Genomic DNA, 6,783 nt, shown 5'->3' with positions numbered 1-6,783 from the left:
TATTTGTATTAAAATATTTATATTAAAAAATTTTATAGCCAGTTTAACCTATTTAATGTTCATTTTTTAATGTTCATTTTTATATGGCAAGGATTTGCTATGCAGTTCATAGACACTGTCCCTTTTAATTTTCACATAGGATGACACACACACACACACACACACACACACACAAAAGAATGATGACAAATGGTTACTCTGAAATTTACTGAGTATAAATCACACAATTTTTCAAATAGTACTTGGTGCATTAGTTATAGAAGTACTGGAAATACAGAAATGTGGATTATCACAAGAGGTGCAATCACATCAAATTCTTTGCTAATATTATTATCATTCTCTAAAGAGAAATACATTTTTTCCTCCTTCACCGTACTAGTGGTCCGTGAGGGGCTGTTAAATACAGATGCCTAGACATGCAAGCGTGAAAAATATTTTTATCTAACTTCTATGATGAGAATGCTCTCCAGCACAAAGTGGATTTTCAGACCACCTCATGGGCAAGCGAAAAACAAAAGTGTGGTTCAAAGAATAATCCCCGAAGTGTAGGTGCTAGTGATCTGGAAATCCCATAAGGAATACTCATCTTGAAAAATTTATACCTTCTTCTCTTTTTGCTGAATGAAGTATATTGTGAACAAGCAACTTGTCTCTTAGAATTTTGTCACTTATGTTACCAGCTGGTTGCAATCAATATAAAGATGAAAAATCCAAAGCTCAAACCATCCATGTGTTCATAAAATTGCAGGGCAGAAAAAAAAATTGCAGGGCAGTTCTTAAACATTTATTAAGAGCTCGCAATGTGTTAGTGTTAAAGGAATGCAGGTGAGTATCTGAAGACCGTAGGTAATGCCGAAGTTTCCTCCACAGGAGCAATACACAAATCAATGAGAGCCGCCATGTGGCGGTTGAGCTGTGACACGTTCAGTTGGGAGAGAGGTGACAGCTGGATAATCCCTCTGTGCTGACTGGGATGCAGGCCATTGGGTTTACCTAGAGGGCCTGACTGAAGTGATAACGCAGTCGTCTGAGAGCCTCTCTGGGTCTCCCGTAGCTAATTCGTGGATTATGATAGAACTTGCAATAATAAATAAAGAAACTTATGATAGAACTTGCAATAATAAATAAAGTCCTTTCTTTATTTGCTCTCTGGACTCCTTTAACTCGTGGCAAGCATTTCAACCTAAATAAGAAGTATCAGGATATCAGGATCCCCTTTATAAATGACTATGGTTTTTCATGCCTCTTAAGAGTTTTTCATTTGCTTTCTTTCTGAGATTAAACACACACACACACACACACACACACACACACACATTGGCTCTTCAACTGCCGCGCAACAGCTAGGTTGAGGCTGGATGTTTCTAATCATTCTCCAATAAAGCCGACTCTGTGCTAAATCCTATATTCTTCTTTCACAATAACCTTAAGCCAAATACACACTTCTAAGCATTCCAGTCTGTAAAACATACAAAAACGTGTCAGTCATTTCCTATTTTCTCAACTAATATACAAACCTGAAGGAGCGATGAACTTGAGAAAGTTGCTAGATCCCGAAACGTCTAAAAATATATTGAGGGTCCAGCGGTGTAGGTCTGCAGGTCGAAGGGTGCAGTGCTTTGGCAAATCTAAGTTATTCCATTCGTTGGTCTTAAGCTTTTCCTATAGAAGTGGAAATGCTCATCAAGAGGGGTTAGCCTGAAACAGGTTAATTTCTTAAAATAGACTTATTTTCTATTGCATATGGACTAAGAACTTGATCTCCGAGCTCCAATAGCCTAGCAAGGAAAGTCTGTTTCATCATAGAACAGCCAAATGGCCTCGGGCAAATTCTTTATCCCCTCTTCCCCTCCACGTTCTCAACTATTAAAATGATAAGAACTCTGTGGCGGGCGGCCTCTAAGAGAGCCTCCTTGATCCCTACCTCCTGGCATTTGCACACTTGTGACATTCTCTCTTTTTGAACGTAGGCTGTGCTGAGTGACTCTCTTCCAATGAGTGGAATATGGCAGATGTGATAGGATGTTGCTCCCAACGCTGGGTTTCGCAAAGACTGTAGCTTCCTGCTTGGAGGTGCTTCCTTGCTCTTTTTTCTTAAACCTTCAGCCCTGAGGGAAGCAAGTTGCCAGTTGTGAACAGCCCTGCCAGGAGGGACATGTGGCAAGGAGCTGGTGTCTCCAGGCAACAGCCAGTGAAGAGGCCTGCCAAGAGCCAGGAATATGAGCCTGAGGCACACAGGCGGTGCCTGATTTCCTAACTCCCAGGAACTATGAGCTAATAGCGGTTATTGTTTTAGACTATGAAACTGGGGGCTAGTGACACAGCAGTTGGTACTAATACAGGCTAAGATAATAATCACCTTATGGGATGGCGGTGATGATCCAGCGTGGTGATAGGCTAGCACAGAGCCTCGCACAGAGTCTGGCACACAGCACGATCCCCGGAATTGGCAGTTGTTCCTCGTTGCATTGAAAAGAATTGCTATGATCTGACTGTTCATGTTCCCCACGTTCACTGATGGACACCTGACCCTCAGGGTGATGGTGTTAGGAGGTGGGGCCTTTGGCAGGTGGTGGGGGTTAGTGCCTTTGTAAGAGAGGCCCACAGAGCTCCACAGCTCTTCCACCACAGGTGTAGTAGAGGGCCGCAGCCCGGAAGACGGCCCCCACCTGACCATGACTGTCAGAAATACGTTTCTGTTGTTTATAAGCCACCCAGTCTGGGTGATATGGTTATAGCAGCCCAAACAGATGAGGATAAAAATGAGAACTTCTTAGTTTAATATTTTTTTAAAACAGAAGAAAGCTAATGAGGCAAAACTTGTTAAATTAGGGTAACTGTTTTTCATATTTAACTGTTCCTTTTTGTTCGTGAGTCGTATTTGTTACTACTAAAGCCTGCTTACATTTTCCCTTCTACAAGAAGGAAAGACTCCTGTGACTAATATCGCAATATCATCCTGGATCAAATTATTCAGAACACTTTCTTCCTCCCAGGAAAGCATCTGGTTACCTATATAATCCATGACCTCCAGCCTGCACATACCACCCAATATTTTGAGTTGCCTGCACTGAAGTTTATCATCCTGGAGGAAAAAAAGTCACTATTCTCTTTCTGTGTGTAGGGTACATGATTGTGGAAATTTGTGCTTTGTATTTATTTTATTTTTTTTAAGATTTTATTTATTTAAGAAAGAATGAGAGAAAGGGGGTGGGGAGGGAGGGAGAAGCAGATTCCCTGCTGAGCGGAGAGCCAGACTTGGTTGGGGCTCAGTTCCAGGATCCTGAGATCATGACCTGAGCCAAAAGCAAATGCTTAACCAACTGAGCCACCGAGCCACCTAGGCACCCCTATATTCCTTTTAAAATCACTGTTAAAAAATGCAACAAAATCCAAGTGTTTTTGAAATTTTGTCTGGAAAACTTAGATTAGTGAAAATGACTAGTAACTCCATAGCATTCATTTTTCTAGACACCTCTTTTATACCAAAGTCCAGCTTTCAGGAGACCGCCCTGGCAATTGAAAATTCCGATGGGGTCATTTGAGTACGTCCAACATCTCACACAGTAGGTCATGTTTGAAGATAGAAAAAAGTACGGACAAGAAGAATTTCTTTCGTCTTTCTCTATGGTTTCCGCACCCTTTCATGTAGATAGGTGGAAAGAATTCCTTTCACAAGGAGTGAAAAAAACTTGGTATAAGACCAGAATTTTTAAAACCCCTCACACTCTTTAAAGTACATCATTATTCAAGTGCCATAAAAGTCAAGGCATGCGCCTGGGCTGTGGTTCAGCAGGGATGGTGACCAGCTTGTGCATTCCACAGACATTTACGGTACGCTTGGGTACACTATTCAATAGGTCAGGGACTCTGTCTCCAAAAAGCCGTTGTGTCCTTGACCTTTTCCAAGGAGGGGTAGAAATCCTGAAGGACAGATCCTGAAGATGTCTGTCGGCTAAGCCCAAACATGTTTCATTCATTAGATTGGTAACAGCTAAATAATCATTGGAAATTCCGATTTGTTCTCACAATATTTGGCTTAGGATTTCCATGCACGCCACGTTAGAAGAAGCCGCTGTGTTGCCTTTGGATGTTTTAGACAAACCCAGATTCACGCTCGGAGAAGCCGTGCAGTGTAAACGAAAGACACCAATGAACAGTTTTCATTTCTGCTTCTGGCCCTATCTTTCCGTGTAACCTCAGGCAAGCTTCTCAATCCTCCAGAGCCTCATTTTTCACATCCGCAAGTATCTGCCTTCCTTCAGAGGGTGTCCTGGGGGTTGGGTCTTGTCAATGAGGGGTACACGTGTTTCTATAATGTCTATAAGTTAAATTTTTGGCCGCAAGTTATAGATCTCTAAGTCAAATAGCATAACAAAAACAAAAAGTACAGATTTTTTTGGTTGGATATTGCGACGTCTCACAGAAATAGGCTAGTTTATGCCCCTGCCTCAGTAACAAGTGAATCCAGGGATTCTAATACTCCTACCTTTATTTTCGTTTGGGGCATCTTTATTCTTTTGTTCCTTTGTTTTTTTATTGTTGTTGTTTGTTTTTTGCTGTTTTTTTTTTTTTTTTTCCCCAGGGTAGGCAAGAACTGCTAATAAACCTAAGCTTTATGGCTTAGCATGGATCAGAGGCCTACAAACAAGAGTGAAGGGGCGGGGGATAGATATGGTCGGTGAGGTGGGAGAGGGAGGAGGAGGGTGTTGGGCAGGTCGCACTGTAGGGCTGTAGTCTGTGGAGGGCCTCAGACCCACAGCTCCAGATGCAAAGGGCGAGGATCGAAAAACATGTGGAATGGTTCGAAGTATTGCCAAGTCATCTAGAAGTGTTTCCAGACCATTTGAAAGAGAGTGCCAAAGCACTGGCTCTTAGCCCTGAGTGTTCACATCACCTGGGGAGCTTTTTAAAGACCTAGAGCAAAGTCCTTTGTCTGTTCTCATCAGAATCACCTGGGGAAGCTTCCGAACGTTGTAGAAAGTTGTAGCGTTTTCAGATCTACTCAGACCTACTCAATCACTCTCTAGAATCAGGGACTGGCAGGAACCCAGGACTTTGTAGTTAAACTCCCCAAGGATATATATATATATATATATTTTTTTTTTCCACATTGAAATTTGAGAATCATTGCTGTAGATTAGTGATTCCCAAATTGTGATTCTCAGACCAGCAGCTTTGGCTTCACCTGGGAACCAGTTAATAAAGCAAATTCCCCAAATTCCCAAGTTCCACCTCAGACATACTGAATCAGACACTCTTGCGGTGGAGCCCAGCAACCTGCATTCCAAAGAGCCGTCCAAGTGTTTGAAATGTTTGAAATGCCCACTAAGGTTTGAGAGCCATTGCTCCAGGCGCATTTGATCTCTCCAGCAATTCATTTCTACAGTATTTTACAAATGTATCAATCCTGGGTTTTGGCATTTAAAATATGTAATTGTTTTTTCTTTAAGCTCTAAATATTTGGTTTGAAGATGACCCTGTGAGGGCAGCCCGGGGGGGGGGGGGGGGGCTCTGGTTTAGCACCGCCTTCAGCCCAGGGCATGATCCTGGGGTCACGGGATCGAGTCCCCTGTCGGGCTCCCTGCATGGAGTCTGCTTCTCCCTCCGCTTGGGTCTCTTCCTCTCTCTCTATGACTCTCATGAATAAACAAATAAAATCGTTAAAAATAAAGACCCTGTGGGCATCACAATGCCATTTAAAATGCATTATAAGTGGCATTGTTGAGGCATCTGGGTTGCTCAGTAGGTTAAGCGTCTGGCTCAAGTCTTGATCTCAGGGTCATGAGATTCAGTCCCAAGTCGGGCTCCACACTTAGTATGGAGTCTGCTTAAAGATTCTCTCCCTCTCCCTCTGCCCCTTCCTATCCATGCTCATGGGCACCCGTGCTTTCTCTCCCTCTCTCTCTAAAAAAAAATTTTTTTAAATGCGGTGTTGCATAGGACATGAAAATTATCAACATCTACAGAGCTGAGATAAAGATAGCTTTTGTCATGTTTTTGTTCCCTAATTACAGTTTCCTTAACATCTTGGAGTGTTTTCCTCTGTTCTATGAGTCTGGGAACTAATTCTTTAATGTAATTTTCATAATTGTCAGCATCTTTAATCATAGGCAATACAGCTATGGCTTGAGAAAGTTTATCTTTTAATCTCCCCTTTTAAGTCCCCTTTTAAGTTTCATTCTGAAATATGAGAAAAATAGAATATTTTTATTTTAGAATAATACCTTTTAATCATAAAAACTTTTTTTAATCATAAAAGAACTTTAAAATTTAGAAAGCTTTTAAAAACAATTTTGAAAAAAAAAAAAAAACAATTTTGAGGGACACCTGGGTGACTCAGCAGTTGAGCACCTGCCTTTAGCTCAAGTTGTGATCCCAGGGTCCTGGGACCAAGTCCCACACTGGGCTCCCTGCATGGAGCCTGCTTCTCCCTCTGCCTGTGTCTCTGCCTCTCTCTCTCTCTCTGTGTCTCATGAATATATGAATAAATCTTAAAAAAAACAATTTTGAAATATCATTGCAAAACAAGACTATAAAGTGTATATAGTTGTGTTCCCACATAGGGGCAGGAAAAACTTTAGAATTTCCAACATGATAATTTACTGAATAAAGTGGGTACAAATATCCTAACAGCTCTAACAGGAGATAGCTAGTGAGTGAGGAGAGGAAATACTGCGGAAAAGGTAAATAAATATCTGAACACACATATGCTTATACCCTAAACCTACTACCCTTAAAAATTTTAGAGAGTAAACAAGAATACACAAGTCCATCAGCCAG

General features: G+C 41.5%; 1 long non-coding RNA gene across 1 annotated transcript; it reads right to left on the bottom strand.

Moving 5' to 3' along the window:
- Positions 1-204: 204 nt before the first annotated feature.
- On the bottom strand, positions 205-2,287 carry LOC140612148 (uncharacterized). Its single transcript, XR_012013463.1, has 3 exons — positions 1,925-2,287; positions 1,518-1,662; positions 205-1,183 (listed from the first exon to the last, which is right to left on the bottom strand). It is a non-coding gene; the product is annotated as an uncharacterized lncRNA (long non-coding RNA).
- Between the last annotated feature and the right edge of the window lie 4,496 nt (positions 2,288-6,783).

Source organism: Canis lupus, chromosome 20 (genome assembly GCF_048164855.1).
Source record: "Canis lupus baileyi chromosome 20, mCanLup2.hap1, whole genome shotgun sequence".
In the NCBI taxonomy this organism is placed as follows: domain Eukaryota; kingdom Metazoa; phylum Chordata; class Mammalia; order Carnivora; family Canidae; genus Canis; species Canis lupus.
This window is presented reverse-complemented; position numbering and strand designations above follow the sequence as displayed.